General features: G+C 40.6%; 1 protein-coding gene across 6 annotated transcripts in view; it reads left to right on the top strand.

Annotated features, from left to right (window-relative positions):
- Positions 1-16106, top strand: part of LOC149264214 (uncharacterized) — a 153724-nt gene that overhangs the window by 114121 nt on the left and 23497 nt on the right. The window lies entirely within an intron of this gene.

Below are 16106 nucleotides of genomic sequence, written 5' to 3'. Positions count from 1 at the left end.
GTTCGGATTATAGGGAGCTCAACAAACTTACTATTAAAGATAAATTTCCCATTCCTGCCATTGATGAATTACATGGATCAATTTACTTCACCAAGTTGGATCTTCGTTTAGGATATCATCAAATCAGAATGAAGACTGAAAGCATTCCAAAAACATCATTTAGAACTCATGAGGGTCATTATGAATTTTTGGTCATGCCTTTTGGCCTTACCAATGCACCTTCTACATTTCAAGGTTTGATGAATTCCATTTTCAAACCCTTCCTTAGAAAATTTGTGTTAGTATTTTTTGATGATATACTAATCTACAAGAAGGCTTGGAAGGATCATGTTCAACATGTTGACAGGGTGCTCAAACTATTGGAGGAGAAACAATTATATGCAAAAGATGCAAGTGTTTCTTTGGAGTACATGACGTGGAATATTTGGGTCATATTGTATCTCATGAAGGTGTTAAGGTAGACCCTAGCAAAATTAAATCCATTAAGGAATGGAAAATTCCCACATCCATAAAGCATCTACGAAGATTTCTCGGTTTGAAAGGGTATTGTCCCAAGTTTGTTCAGAATTATGGGAGAATCGCAGCACCTCTAACGACATTACTAAAGAAAGATGCATTTTCTTGTACTCCAGAAGCAACGAAGGCCTTTGAACATCTTAAAGAGGCAATGTGCCAAGCATCGGTCTTAGCTACGCCATACCTCACAAAAACCTTTATTGTGGAATGTGATGCTTCAAGAAATGGAATTGGTGCTGTTTTAATGGAAGAAGAAAGACCCATTGCTTTCGAAAGTCGTTCAATCAGAGGAAAGTTTTTAGACAGCTATTTATGAGAAGGAAATGTTGGCAATACTACATGCACTTAAGAAATTGCGACCTTACCTAATGGGAAGACGCTTCAAGGTAAAAACGGATCATGATAGTCTTAAATACTTTTTAGAACAAATATTATCTTCAGATGAACAACAAAAATGGGTCACAAAGATGTTGGGTTATGACTTTGAAATCATCTCCAAAAAAGGGAAGCAAAATGTTGTTGCATATGCACTCTCAAGAAAGGATGAGGATGGGGAAGCATTGTTTTGTGCCATTTCTATTATCCAACCAGATTGTATAAATGAAGCAAGGGATGAATGGAAGAATGACGAAGAAGTGTGGGCATTCATTCAAAAGTTGTAGCAAGACCCCAATACATCTGATACATTTCGTTGGAAAAATGATTCGTTATGGTACAAAGATCACTTATACCTCTGTAAGAATTCCCAACTCAAACAAAACATTCTTCTGGAATTGATCACCTCTACCTTAGGAGGGCACTCCGGATTTTTAAAAACTTACCACACGGTTAAGAAAGAATTTTTTTGGGATGGCCTGAAATCTGATATTCAAAAGTTTGTGGCAGAATGTTTGGTTTGCCAACAAAATAAAGTTGAGACAATTAAGACCCCACGTATGTTACAACCTTTATCCATTCCAAGTCAACGTTGGGAGGAGGTTTCAATGGATTTTATCACAGGTTTACCCAAGTCCAAAGGAAAGAGTGTCATCACGGTGGTAGTTGATAGACTTACCAAGTATTTACACTTTTGTGCATTATCTCATCCATTTAAAGCCAGTACAATTGCTACTGCATTTATGGAAACAATTCAAAAGCTACATGGAAACCCAAAGATTATTGTAAGCGACAAAGATCCTATTTTCACTGGAATTTTTTAGACATAATTATTTTCTTGTCTGTGTACTCAATTAGTTCATAGCTCATATTTTCGTTGCTTTGTATCTGATAAACGGACACAATGGGTCAAGTGGTTGCCTTTGGCTAAATGGTTATATAACACACAATTCCATACTACAGCAAAAATGACCCCATTTATGGCACTTTATGGATATTGTTCACCGTCCATCACATCATCTTTAAAAGAAAATTCTAAGGTTCAAGCAGTGGAAGATCACATCGAGCATCAACAAGTTCTCAAACTCGTAAAGGATAACCTCACTTTGGCGCAGAATAGAATGAAACAATAGGCAGATCAATATCGTAGCGAAAGAAGTTTTGATGTGGGTGAGTGGGTATTTCTACAACTACAACCATACAAACAAATGTCCCTCAAGCAAGCTAAGAGGGATAATAAATTATCACCAAAGTATTATCGTCTGCACAAGGTGTTACAAAAGATTGTTACTGTGGCATACAAATTGGAGCTTCCGCATCTTCCTGAGCGCACCCAGTTTTCCATGTTTCATGCTTAAAGAAGGTTATAGGTGAGAAGATCCCAGTTCAAACAATATTGCCAAAACTTGACGAGGAAGGAAAAATCATATTGGAACCTGAAATATTCACGGAAACAAGAAATCGACAGCTACGAAATCGATCAATTTCAGAGTATCTCATCAAGTGGAAGAACTTACCCGCTGAACATTCCACATAGGAGGATGAAAATTTTATACAAAAGCATCCAGAACTACTCGAGTGTTGAGGACAACACTTTTTGAAGGAAAGGGGCATGTTAGGTCCCTATACTACTAGTGTAACCCCTTATTGCTATTAGTGCAACCCCCTTATTGTATTATTGTGCCCATATAGTCCCCATGTTATTATTGTGCCCCAGGCCCCCATAGAAGCCCACTAGTGTTATTGTTGTGCCCCTGCAATATTATTGTTATGTAGGCTTTGATTGTGTTGGGACTGCGTAGACTCCTATATATAGAAAATAGGTCTTGTCATTTGTATCACCTAGAATTGTTCATTTGTGTAATGTAAAGGAGGTTGCCCCTTGAAGAGGTTGATTCTGAAGTCGTTGAACTATCTTTTCTTCTATTTTGTGAGTTGGTTGCATAATAAAGCATTGCAAAGCTTATGGAAGCAATAAGAATGTTAACTCAAAGAGTATAGGACCAACTTCCCAAATAAGTCTATTTTTTCAAGAAGGCGAGATCAAATCAAGACTTATAACTGATTTGATCCTTTGTCAAAGTATAGTTTAGAATGCTCCAGATGTAATAATCCAAATCATGAAGCTCAAAACTGTCCACTTGAGCCAAAAGAAAAGGTTTGGAGAAGGAAGGAATCCACTATAGAAAAATCTGGTCTATCTTTGTGCGGACAAAAAGAGAACAAGTGTTTTGTAGACAATGGATGTTCTAAGCACATGATTGGTAACCAAAAGAACTTTATCTTGCTAGACAAGAATGATGGAAATATGACTTTTGGAATTGGATTCGCTAAGATTGGTAAAGGAACAATGAGTCTCATAAATGGCAAGGGAAAAGCACAAAATGCGCTACTTGTTGAATGACTCGAGCATAATCTTCTAAGTGTCAGCCAAATTTGTGACCAAGGACATGATATCATTTTTAGTGACAACAATTGTGAGATAAGAAGGTTTTCTTCAAGAAAACTTGTGGGAAAAGGAGTAAGAACAATAGATAATTGTAAATTTTTGTAGATGTTCTATGCTAAGAGCAATTTCACTTTTCTCACAGCAATCATACAAGTAGTTAAGCAAAATGCAGATAGAACATATAAGCAGATCTTACAGAAGACAAATCAGAAACAAGAAAAATGTGTGTGTTCGTTTCGGCGGTCAACAGGATGCTTCAACCAGCAAAGTCTCCTTTGGTCAGCCAGCCCAGATGTGTCACAAGATCCCTCCAACTAGTAGATGAGTCAACCCAAGTCAATTCTACAAAAAGTCAACGCTGTCCTGAAAAGTCAACGCAGGGGCAGCAAGCTAAAAGTCAACGCAGCAGCAAAACGGTCAACCCTTTGACCTCGATTTTTGTGCCAGATAGTACGGCCTTCAAAAATCGAACTTTCCATCAATTTTCAGCTTGATTGGACCAAGCATTGACCAATGTCAACGTTGGTCAAACTTTCTGCGAAACCCTAGCAGCAGAAAATCCGTACGGTCTGTCCTCTTCGTCCTTCCCACGTGTGGCTGAAATTCGTCCTCCAGGTAGCGTACTCTCTAAGATGAGAGAGGAAGATGTGAGTTGAGTTGTGATCAAATTCTCTCCAACTTTTCCTGTATATATATCCATCAATGAGGGTGTGTGACACATCTGTTGGGCATGTGAGCCTACATTACAAAACTGGCTGACCTTGCACATATAATTTATTAAGAATAATAAATTCACAATATAAGTTCTGCTCATCGGATTAAGACTATTTTTATATGGATTTTACACCTCTCAGAAAGAGGAATCCAACAAAAATATTAGCCTCTTAATCTGAGCATTAGAACATGGAGTTTGGACCTAGTTGTCCAAATTTAACACTCCCTCTCAACTAGGGAGAACTCCATTTATTAGTGCAATCAACATCGTGAGTCATCCCGCCGAAACTTGCTTTGCTGGCTTCTTTATTTCAGAACAGAAGTGGGTCAGTCACAAAGACATCATTCCCCGACTGACATAATCAGTCCAGAGGTCCCAGACCTCACAAATCTTGATCCCAGATCAAGAGGTTGGACCATGCCATCCTAGATAGAGAGTACGGCAATCTCTGATGCGTCCATCAGTCTTTGCTAATAGTCTCTAGCTTTTCCACACCTCATTGGCCAAATGAGAGGTACTTCCCATGAGCCCTGAACTCAATGGGTAGGATGCATACGGGGCACAGATTAAATGAGTGGCGAACCAGCTCAATAATCACAAGGGTGGGGCAGAAGCATTATGAGTGCTTATAGCTTCGAGAAGGTATCCCCAAAGCCCCCCAGAGCTCCCAGAGCTCATTGTCCAACAAGACCCACATCATAGGGTCTTTCCACGACACCAAGACTCTCACGGAAGGTTAGGAACTTGACCTTCCCCAGGGGCTTAGTGAGAATATCCGCGACCTGCTCATCAGTTCCTATATGATTGAGCCTTACGGCGCCTCGCTGTACCATATCCCGGATAAAGTGGTACTTGATATCAATATGCTTGGATCGGTCGTGGAACACAGGATTCTCAGTCATACGAATCCCACTCTGATTATCACAGAGTATTACAGTGGTATCTAGCACATGTTGGAACAGCTCACTAAAGAGCTTCCTCAACCAAACTGCTTCACAACAGGCCATACTAGCAGCAATGTATTCGGCCTCCGCGGTGCTCAAAGCCACCGACTTCTGCTTCCTGCTCATCCATGAGATCGATGCAGAACCAAGATTGAAACAGCATCCAGATGTGCTCTTACGATCCACCACACTGCCAGCCCAATCGGCATCAGTATATCCCGGAGTATCACACTCTCGGCAGTGTATCTCAGCCCATGGTTTATCGTGCCCTGAAGATATCTCAAAAGATTCTTGGCACCAACCCAGTGAAAATGATGAGGCTCAACCATCTGTTGGCTCAAAGTATTCACTGCAAAACATATGTCCGGACGGGTGTTCACTAAGAACATCAAAGCTCCTATGAGTTGACGATACTCAGTAGGATTGGCCAAGATAGGCCCTGCAGCGCTGCCACTCAACTTCTTAAAGTTGAGTTCCATTGGTGTCGACACGGACTTACAGTCCACCATCCCAAATCTTTCCAGAAGCTTCACAATATACTTTCCTTGAGAAAGGAAAATCTCTCCAGGTCTCTGCCAGACCTCTAGGCCTAGGAAATAGTGCATCAGTCCTAGGTCTTTCATCTCGAACTCAGCAGCAAGCTCCCTCTTACATTGATGAATGAGAGGGTCACCACCTGTCAGGAAGAGGTCGTCCACATACAACACTAGAATGAGAGGCTTTCCTTCCACAACCTTAAAGTAAAGGTTTGGATCAGCATTGCTTCGAGTGAAGCCCAACTTCATCAAGTAACTATCCATCCTCTCATACCAAGCTCTGGGTGCTTGCTTTAACCCATAGAGGGCTTTCTTCAACCTGCAGACATAAGTGTCTCGATCTTGAACTTCAAATTCCAGAGGTTGTTCTACATACACCTCTTCCTTTATTGCACCATGTAGAAAAGCGGTCTTGACATCCATCTGATGAAGACTCCATCCTTGCGTAGCAGCAAGGGTTATGATGGATCGGATGGTGGTATATCGAGCCACAGGTGCAAATATATCGTCATAGTCAATTCTCAATCATCATGGATTTGCACCTCAATGATTTTAATGTTGCTCTCATTATACAGCATCACATTGCTACCCCAAATCAACAAGAATGACAGATCTGGTCTTTTCATTGTAATATACTCCTAGTGGAGATTCATATCTTCTTTGCTGTCTATGCATCATCACGCTGCATGCTACCCATGCTGCCTTTGCATCATCACTTTGCAACACTACAACACAGTCAGATCTGCACTAATTGAGGCTTACGATCACCCAATCAAGCCTCTAAATTTGCTCCCACAGGTTGCCCAACCATTTGATCCAAAACTGATCAAATTCCTTGACCCAACACAAGGCATAAATTGTTGTTCCAATCTGTTTTCGCTGCTGCTCCTAATTGTGACTGGTTAGGGCATCCATATGCTGCAACAGCCCTTAACCAAGTCACCAAACAGCCTTCAAAAACTACGTGCTACCCTTATATAAGTCCTCTGCATCCACGCTGTTGATTAGGGCTCAATCTAGCCCCAAAACAGTCCCACGCAATGCCTTTTCAGTGGGGTAAGGGCCTGCGGCCTACCACAGGTGGCTTCCTGTACCCACGGCCTGCTGAAACAGAGTTTCCAGCCCGCACATAATATTCAAATCAACCCAGAATTTTGTCTCCTTTATTGAGGCCTTTCTGCTGGTTAATTGTCACTCCAAAACAGTCATAGGAGTGACCTAAACGTCCCCTCTTCCTTCACTGGAAATGCCCTTACCTGCACCCAATAAAACAGAGATTTAGGGCCCAATATACTGCAGATTTAGGGCTCCTGTTCTTAGCGTGTAAGGGCTCTTGGGACAGCGTATGAGGGCTCTTTAGAACTGCGGATTCTCCTCTAGATTTCTCTGTCCACAAAACCCAAACACGTGGAGAGAGTGCAGTGGTAGTCTCCCTCTTAATGCCAGCTTCTCTGCAGAAGTCTTTGAACTCATTTGACTCATATTCAGTGCCATTGTCAGTCCTCAAAATCTTGATCTTCTTTCCGGTCATATTTTCCACTAAGGCTTTGAAGGTACGGAACCACATGAAAGCCTCATCCTTCTTTTTCAAGAAGTATATCCAGGTTTTGCGAGAGAAGTCATCAGTAAATGTCATATAGTAAGAACATCCCCCCAGGGATGTTACAGGCAACATACCAGAAAGATCAGAATGGACCAGTTGCAATATCTCAGATGTCTTTGTGACACTTGAGGGGAAAGGTCCCCTTGTATGTTTTCCTTCAGCCCTTACATACACCTTTATGATTATTTCCAAAATCAGGCAGCCCTTCATGTTCATGATCTTATAATGCTGCCTATGCATCATCATCATGCTGTCCTATATATCATTGTCACATCACAGCCATATAAATCACTGTCATACAAGAATCACTTCCATACATCAAGAAACATTGTCCAAATATCACTAAAGTCGCTGCCCAAACATTATTGTCATAGGAACAAATATCTCTTCCATATATCCATTTTTGAGACTCCAAATCATCTACCTTCTAACAGCCCTTGTTGTCCTTCTCAAGGGACTATACTTGGAGCTTTACCAAGCATCTTCTTACAGCCCATTATACCAGAATTGCAAACTGTCTAATCTGGACCATAGTATCTGGCAAATTCATCATTATAAAAGACAAGCACATACCTGTGATAGACGTCATATTTCTGTCCACAACTACATTTTGACCAATGCACAGGACCCTGAAATTTCGGCCCTGGTTAGGGCTTTCTGTGGCTTCTACGACAGCCCACTATACAGCCTTCAAACCTCTTTAATTCCTACGTTGATGGTCAAGGGTACTGCGGCCTTCTTCCTGCTCCTTGCTGGGCCTCTCGGCCCTCTCAAAACAGACTTTTGTCCCATTGTAAAACTCAAAATCACTCAACGGCCTGTGCATAGAGAATAACCCTTGCATTTATGCTCAGAACTCCTCTTTACAAGCTCAGCTAGCCTCCTTCCTTACTTGGCCAATCAGATCATAAACAAAAGACACAGAAATACTCCTCTTCGCACTTTGGCCAGAGCCTTAAGCCTGCAGATACCTCTTCATCACTACGACTTGACTCTTCATGACTGCAGCCTCATGTCCTTATGACTACGGCTTCCTTTACTGCCTAAACATATCATCTACAACTGCGCTGTATATCTTTCCGTTACAACGTATATCATTGATAGCGTATATAATCCTCTATGTACAGCGACACAAAGGCATCCATTGACTTCGATTAGGGCATGATTATTTCGATGATGATTGCTATAGATAGAGTTTGTCTTCACCTCAGCTCTGATACCATGTAAATTTTTGTAGATGTTCTATGCTAAGAGCAATTTCACTTTTCTCACAGCAATCATACAAGTAGTTAAGCAAAATGCAGATAGAACATATAAGCAGATCTTACAGAAGACAAATCAGAAACAAGAAAAATGTGTGTGTTCGTTTCGGCGGTCAACAGGATGCTTCAACCAGCAAAGTCTCCTTTGGTCAGCCAGCCCAGATGTGTCACAAGATCCCTCCAACTAGTAGATGAGTCAACCCAAGTCAATTCTACAAAAAGTCAACGCTGTCCTGAAAAGTCAATGCAGGGGCAGCAAGCTAAAAGTCAACGCAGCAGCAAAACGGTCAACCCTTTGACCTCGATTTTTGTGCCAGATAGTACGGCCTTCAAAAATCGAACTTTCCATCAATTTTCAGCTTGATTGGACCAAGCGTTGACCAAAGTCAACGCTGGTCAAACTTTCTGCGAAACCCTAGCAGCAGAAACCCTAGCAGCAGAAAATCCGTACGGTCTGTCCTCTTCGTCCTTCCCACGTGTGGCTGAAATTCGTCCTCCAGGTAGCGTACTCTCTAAGATGAGAGAGGAAGATGTGAGTTGAGTTGTGATCAAATTCTCTCCAACTTTTCCTGTATATATATCCATCAATGAGGGTGTGTGACACATTTGTTGGGCATGTGAGCCTACATTACAAAACTGGCTGACCTTGCACATATAATTTATTAAGAATAATAAATTCACAATATAAGTTCTGCTCATCGGATTAAGACTATTTTTATATGGATTTTACACCTCTCAGAAAGAGGAATCCAACAAAAATATTAGCCTCTTAATCTGAGCATTAGAACATGGAGTTTGGACCTAGTTGTCCAAATTTAACAATAATCTATATATTCTTAATGAAATTCAAGAAGAAAATGTTACCTAAGTCAACCAGATGAAAGTTGGTTATGGCACAAGTGATTGGGACATCTAAACTTTGAGAATTTGGTGAAGGTCAGCAAATCTAAAGCAGTGAGTGACATTACCATAATTTCAAAACTTGAAAATGCTGTTTGTGCACCATGTCAACATGGAAAGCAGACAAGGACCAACTTCAAGACAAAGAAATGCTCAACATCAAAACCTCTGGAGATCATCCATGCATAGCTATGTGGACCAAATGGAAATCCAACTCTACAAGGCGAAAGGTACTTTGTATTATTTGTAGATGATTATACTAGAAAAATGTGAGTATTTTTCATAAGATTTAAATCAGAAGCACTGGAATGTTTTAAGAATTTCAAGGCTCTTGTCGAAAATGACAACGAATAAAAAGTCAAGTGCTTGAGAACAAATAGAGATGGAGGATTTACTTCAAAAGAATTCAATGAATATTGTGAAATGCATGGAATCAAAAGGGAACTCTCTATTGCTAGAACTCCACTACAAAATGGAGTGATTGAAAGAAGGAACATCTCTGTACAAGAGACCGCAAGAACAATGTTTCTTGTAGTTGATTTGCAACCTAAATTATGGAGAGAAGCAGTTGATGCAGCTATACATACTATGAACAAGGCACAACTTTGGACAAATAGGGGAAAAAATTCATAATTATGGAAAGGAAGACTTGCTTCAGTGAAATATTTTAGAATATTTGGGAGTAAGTGTTTTATGAAGATCAATGATGATTCACCAGGCAAGTTCGATTCACGAGTTGATGAAGAAATAATTCTTGGATACTCTATAAGAAGCAAGGCCTATAAATTCTACAACAATCGTTTGCAAAAGATAGTTGAAATTATTCATGTAAAAATTGGTGAAGCTTTGTCTGAAAGAGAAGTCAAAATCAATGAAGAAGATCCTTTCCTTGGAGATCCAGAAGAAGATGCTGCAAAAGAAGAAAAGAAGCCAGAAAGTCTGTTAATTTTAGGATAACAATGGTATGTTTTATGCTTATAGCAATTTTACTTCAATTTATTTATTAGCCCAATATCAATATCCAATTTAATAGTCACATTAACATAATAGTAAAATGCAGATAGAACATAAACAATAATAGTAGGAGACTAGCCAAGACAAGAGGACACAAGATATTGCACCAGCCAGGGACAAACCCCAATGTGGGGAAACCCTTGATCATTTCTTCTTATAATAATTCAAAAGTTCAGCAGAGAGAGTACAATGTATAATATTCACTTGCCCAATTACAGTGAAAATATGATCAGTCAAATAACAGAAACAAAAAGCCCTAACCAGAAAGTCAACAAGGTATAATTCTTCCTCAATTCAGCTCGGTCAAACCCAATCAACTTCAGCGTCCAACAACAAGTCCAATCAACCCAAAAACAGTGCGAACAATTCTAGTCAAACTTGGTCAACAAATGTTAATGCAACAACCAGCGCTAGCACAGTCAACGATGGTTAAACAGAGGTCAGATTGCCTCAGATTTTGTGCCCAGAACTGCGGCCTACTCAAACATAATTCCTCTACCCAAAACCACATTCAAAATAGGTTAACGCTTGGTCAATGCAGTAAAAAACAACCTCTGCAATTTCAGTCAAATCTGGTCAAGGGTTGGAACAGAAAACCCTTCCTTTTCTTCGCACATGTGGAGAGTAGCGTTTGAATTTTGTGCTCAATATGAAGGAGAGAGAAGATGTGAGTGAGTGAAGTGTCCAAATGAGGGAGGCATCATGTATTTCTAGGCAAATGTTGAGGATGAATAGATGTGACTATTGGGCTTCTGAGCTTACATGAGATTGCTAGCCGACCTTGACAATTTGTCCATAATCAAAATAAATTCATAATTCCATTTGTACATGTCAAAATGGTATGATCTTTAGATCAATCCTACAACTCTCGGACAGAGGAATCCAAAAAAAATATGAGTTGCCTCATATGAGCTGTCCAATGTGAAGTTTGGCCCTAGTTGCCAAGTTTAACACTCCCTCTCAACTAGGGAGAACTTCACTTGCCAAAATGTCTGACAATCTGTACATCACTATCTCTGCTCTACTCTGCTGAATTATGAAGAAAGAAGAAATGATCGAGAATGTATCATACCATTCTCCATTGACTTGAAGTCAGTCTCTAATAATAGAGAGTGTGTCATACCACTCTTAATTGATCCGAAGTCAGTTTCCATTGATCCCAGATCAATATCAACTTCCTAGCATAGGGAGTATCGTAGTACACGATGCGTCTATTGGTAGTACTATGGTTCCTATTCTCATTTCCCTACTCATTGGCTAGATGAGAGGTATTTCCCATGAGTCCCAAACTGCATGGATAGGATGTATCGGTAGGAGAAGGTGAACCACTCATCCTGCTCATATGCCATAGGACAAGGTGAACCACTCATCTTATGCATATCTCAACCATCATGGAGTATCACAGGGGAAGGTGAACAACTCACCCTATGGTCGCTCATCGCTCTAAGAAGTACCCCAAGCCCGCTAGAGCTCCCAGAGCTCAATATCCAAATCAAACGGGACCCTCATAATAGAGTCTCTACACGACTCCAAGTTCACGAAAGGTTAAGAATTTGACCTTCCCCAGGGGCTTCGTAAGAATATCTACGACCTGATCATCAGTCCCAATATGACGAAGCCTTATTGATCCCCGTTTTACCATATTCCAGTTAAAGTGGTACTTGAGATCAATATGCTTGGAGCGGTCATGAAACATGGGATTCTCCGAAAGACGAATCCCACTCTGGTTGGCACAAAATATCACGGTGGCATCCAACACATGTCCAAACAGCTCACTAAAGAGCTTCCTAAACCAAACAGCTTCACAGGAGGACAAACTAGCAGCAATGTATTTAGCCCCAGCGGTGCTCAAGGCAACCGACTTCTGCTTCCTGCTCATCCATGATATTGAAGCAGAACCTAGAGAGAAGCAACATACAGATGTGCTTTTACGATCCACCACACTGCCAACCCAGTCTGCATCATAGTAACCATGGAGCCTCACATTCCCGACAATGTATTTCAGTCCATAAGTGATTGTGCCCCAAAGATATCTTAGCAGATTCATGGCAGCAACCCAATGTATGTGATGAGGCTCGACCATAAATTGGTCCAACGTATTCACTGCAAAACATATGTTCGGACGAGAGTTCACCAAGAACATCAGGGCCCCCACGAGTTGATGATACTTAGAAGGATTTCCCAAATCGGGCCTAGCAGCACTTCCGCATAACTTCTTGAATTTAAGTTCCATCGGAGGAGTCACGGACTTGCAGTCCACCATCTGAAATCTTTCAAGTATCTTCACAATGTATTTTCCTTGAGAAAGGAAAATCTCACCTGGCTTTTTCAGACCTCCAACCTTAGGAAATAATGCATCAGTCCTAGGTCCTTCATCTCAAATTCAGAAGCCAACTCCCTCTTACATTGATGAATAAGAGGGTCTGCACCTGTCATAAAGAGATCGCCCAAATAGAGTACCAAGATGACAATTCTATCATTCTCAACCTTCAAGTAAAGGTTCAAATCAACTTCACTTCTTGTAAATCCCAGCTTCATTAGATAACTATCAATCCTTTCATACCAAGCCTGGGGTGTTTTGCTTAAGCCCATAGAGGGCTTTCTTCAACCTGCGTACATGTGTCTAACGATGTTGAACTTTAAACCCCTCAAGCTGTTCTACATAGACTTCCTCCTTAAGTGAACCATGCATGAAGGCAGTCTTGACATCCATCTGGTGTAGATTCCATCCTTGGGAGGTAGTAATGGCATTGATCAAACATATGGTAGCCTAGCGGGCAACCAGTGAAAATATCTCATCATAACCTACACCTTCCTTTTGAGAGAAGCCTCGAGCAACGAATTTGGCCTTGAACTTTTCAGCGTTTCCATTAGCTCCATGCTTGATCTTGTAGAGCCATTTCAAGGTGACAACGGATTTGTCCTTGGGTCTAGGGACCACATTCCAGACATCATTCTTCATAATTGACTCATACACTTCGTTCATTGCATCCTTCCAAACCTGGTGTTTGGCAACATCTTCAAATGTGCAAGGCTCATATTGAACAATGGTGCTCATTGCAGTTAAGTACCCTTTGTACCTATCCGATGTCTTGCTTTCACGAAATGTCCCCCTAGGTGCAACTTGTCTCTTGACATCTTCAAGAGTCTCCCTAAGCCATGAGGGTATCCTTTTCGAGGAGGAGGGTTCATGAGGGGGTGGATCAATGGGATCCATTGGTCCTTTAGCATCAGGCATCTACTCATCTTGCAGTTCTCCCTGCTTTCTGGAATTTGCTTCTTTGTCCTTCCTTGGAAGAGGAAGGTTACTAATCTTCCCAAGGGCAACATCCTCATCGAAATTGACATCATGACTTATCTCCACTTCTCTTTCACCAGGCACATAGATTCTATATGCCTTAGAATTTTCACTGTAGCCCACAAATGTCCCTTTCTTCCGTCAAGCATCCAATTTGCTTCTCTTTTCTTTCGGCACATGAAAATATACAGGACTACCAAAAATTCTAAAGTGAGAAACATCAGGTTTCTTACCGGTGAAAACTTCTTCAGGAGTTTTAGAGTCCAACGCTTGATGAGGGCATCTATTTTGAACATACATGGCGGTGTTTGCAGCTTCGGCCCATAAGAACTTCAAAAGGCTTTGATCATGAAGCATGGCACAAGTGGCTTTTACGATAGAACGATTCTTCCTTTCAACAACACCATTTTTTTCTAGGAGTATATGCGGTAGTAGTTTCCCTCTAATGGCAACTTCTCTACAATAATCTTTGAACTCATTTGATTCGTATTCGGTTCCATTATCGGTCCTCAATATTTTGGTCTTCTTCCTAGTTTGATTTTCGACCAAAGATTTGAAAGAACGAAACCATGAGAATATTTCGTCCTTCTTCTTCAAGAAATATATCCAAGTCTTGCGAGAGAAATCATGCATCAAGATAACATAATATAATTATCTACCTAAAGGGTTCACGTGCTTCATACCAGATAGATTAGAATGGACCAATTGCAATATGTCGGTAGTCTTGCTATCACTTGAGGGGAATGGTCCCCTTGTATGTTTTCCTTCGGCACACCCCTGACAAACACCTTCATGATCTACTTTAAATTCGAGCATACCTGTCACCATCTTCCTCACATTGGGTAGTGCCTTATAATGTAGAAGAGCAAACGTCCGGTGCCATAATTCAAATTGAAGTGATGTGTTGCAAGACATAGCTCCCAATGGACTTCCTCCAACTTGATATAGGCTATCAACCCTGAATCCAAGTGTAAATGCATCTTTGAAATTTTTATTCCACACACGTACCTTTCCATCGATGAATGCCACCTTGAATCCTTTGTCCTCCATCGCCGAGATAGATACCAAGTTCTTCTTTAGATCGGGTACATATAGTACTTCTTGTAGATGAATGGTGTAACTTGATTCAATTGAAGAGTAACATTCCCAACTCCCTTCACGGGATAGGTGGCATTGTCTCCAAGGATAATTTCCAAATTTGTATCCTTTTCAATCAGATTTGAAAGAGCTTCCTTATACCCAGTGAAGTGCCTTGAGGCACCACTATCAATCAACCAATTTTCCAAAGTGTTCGGAGGAGATGCAGTGGAAAGGGCAGATATAAGATAGAATTCTTTTTGCTTGTTATCAACAACATTAGATTCATCATATCTGGTGTTTCTTGATCTCTTGGGAGGGCGACCATTTCCTTGATGAGAAGCAGGAGCATTCCTTTTTCCTTGGTTGTTGAATCTGCCATTCCTTTGATTGTTGTTGCCCCTCAAATTATTGTTGTTGTGGTTATCATCATCATGAGGTGTATCCCTTCTATTAGGACGCTCCCTAGCATAGTGGCCAAACTTGTTGCAAATGAAGCATGTTCCCTTCCTTCCATTTTTGAAACCTAACCTTCCTTGACATTGCTTGTTTGAACTTGCATTGTTCTTCTTTTTAGCATGAGCGGAGAATGCAGTGGGATCAATTTTTATTTGAAGGCATATCCATTTCCATCATCCTTGTCTCTTCTTGAGAACATCTTGTCAGCAATTCTTCAAAACCTGGAATCCTGTCATTGTTGAGAATAGTAGTGTTGAATACATGCCATTCACGAGGGAGTCCTCCAAGGGCAATGAGAGTGAGCTCCCTGTCAACAATAACTTCTCCAATCGAAAGAAGATAATTTTTGATCGTGGTAATCCTCATGAAGTAGGATTGAATATCTTCACTTCTTCCCTTCTTGATGTCCTTCAATTTGTTCTTGAGGTAAAGAATTTGATTTGCATTGCTAGATTTGAACATGCCGACCAACCTTTCATATATCTCCTTTGATGTGTTCAAATCGGATATGTAAGCAACTAATGCTTATGAATAGAATCCATGATGATGTTCTTGGCTTTGACTTCACCCTTCTTGTACTTTGTCTTAGCAGCAACTGGTGCATTTGAAGGAGGTTCTGAAATATTTCCTTGCATATAATCCATCACATCTTTCTCTTCTAATGTCAAACCAAGAGACGTCTTCCATGCATGATAATCAGAGTTATCATGAAATTATCATCAGACTTGAAGTAGGATGTGGAAGCCATTGAATCTTGTCTTTGTTTAGTGATTGCTCCTCTTAGTGATTGCTCTTCTCAGTGATTTCTCTTTTCACTCTTGCTTGGGCTTTGCCTTCACCTCAGCTTTGATACCATGTTAATTTTAGGGTAACAATGGTATGTTCTATGCTTAGAGCAATTTTACTTCAATTTGTTTATTATCCCAATATCAATATCTAGTTTAGCAATCACATCAAC

This window comes from Pinus tabuliformis, chromosome 6, assembly GCF_031772625.1.
Source record: "Pinus tabuliformis cultivar Carrire ecotype Pingquan chromosome 6, CPIR1, whole genome shotgun sequence".
NCBI classification, from domain to species: domain Eukaryota; kingdom Viridiplantae; phylum Streptophyta; class Pinopsida; order Pinales; family Pinaceae; genus Pinus; species Pinus tabuliformis.
The sequence above is the reverse complement of the archived record's forward strand: the minus strand, read 5'-3'. Positions and strand labels throughout refer to the sequence as shown.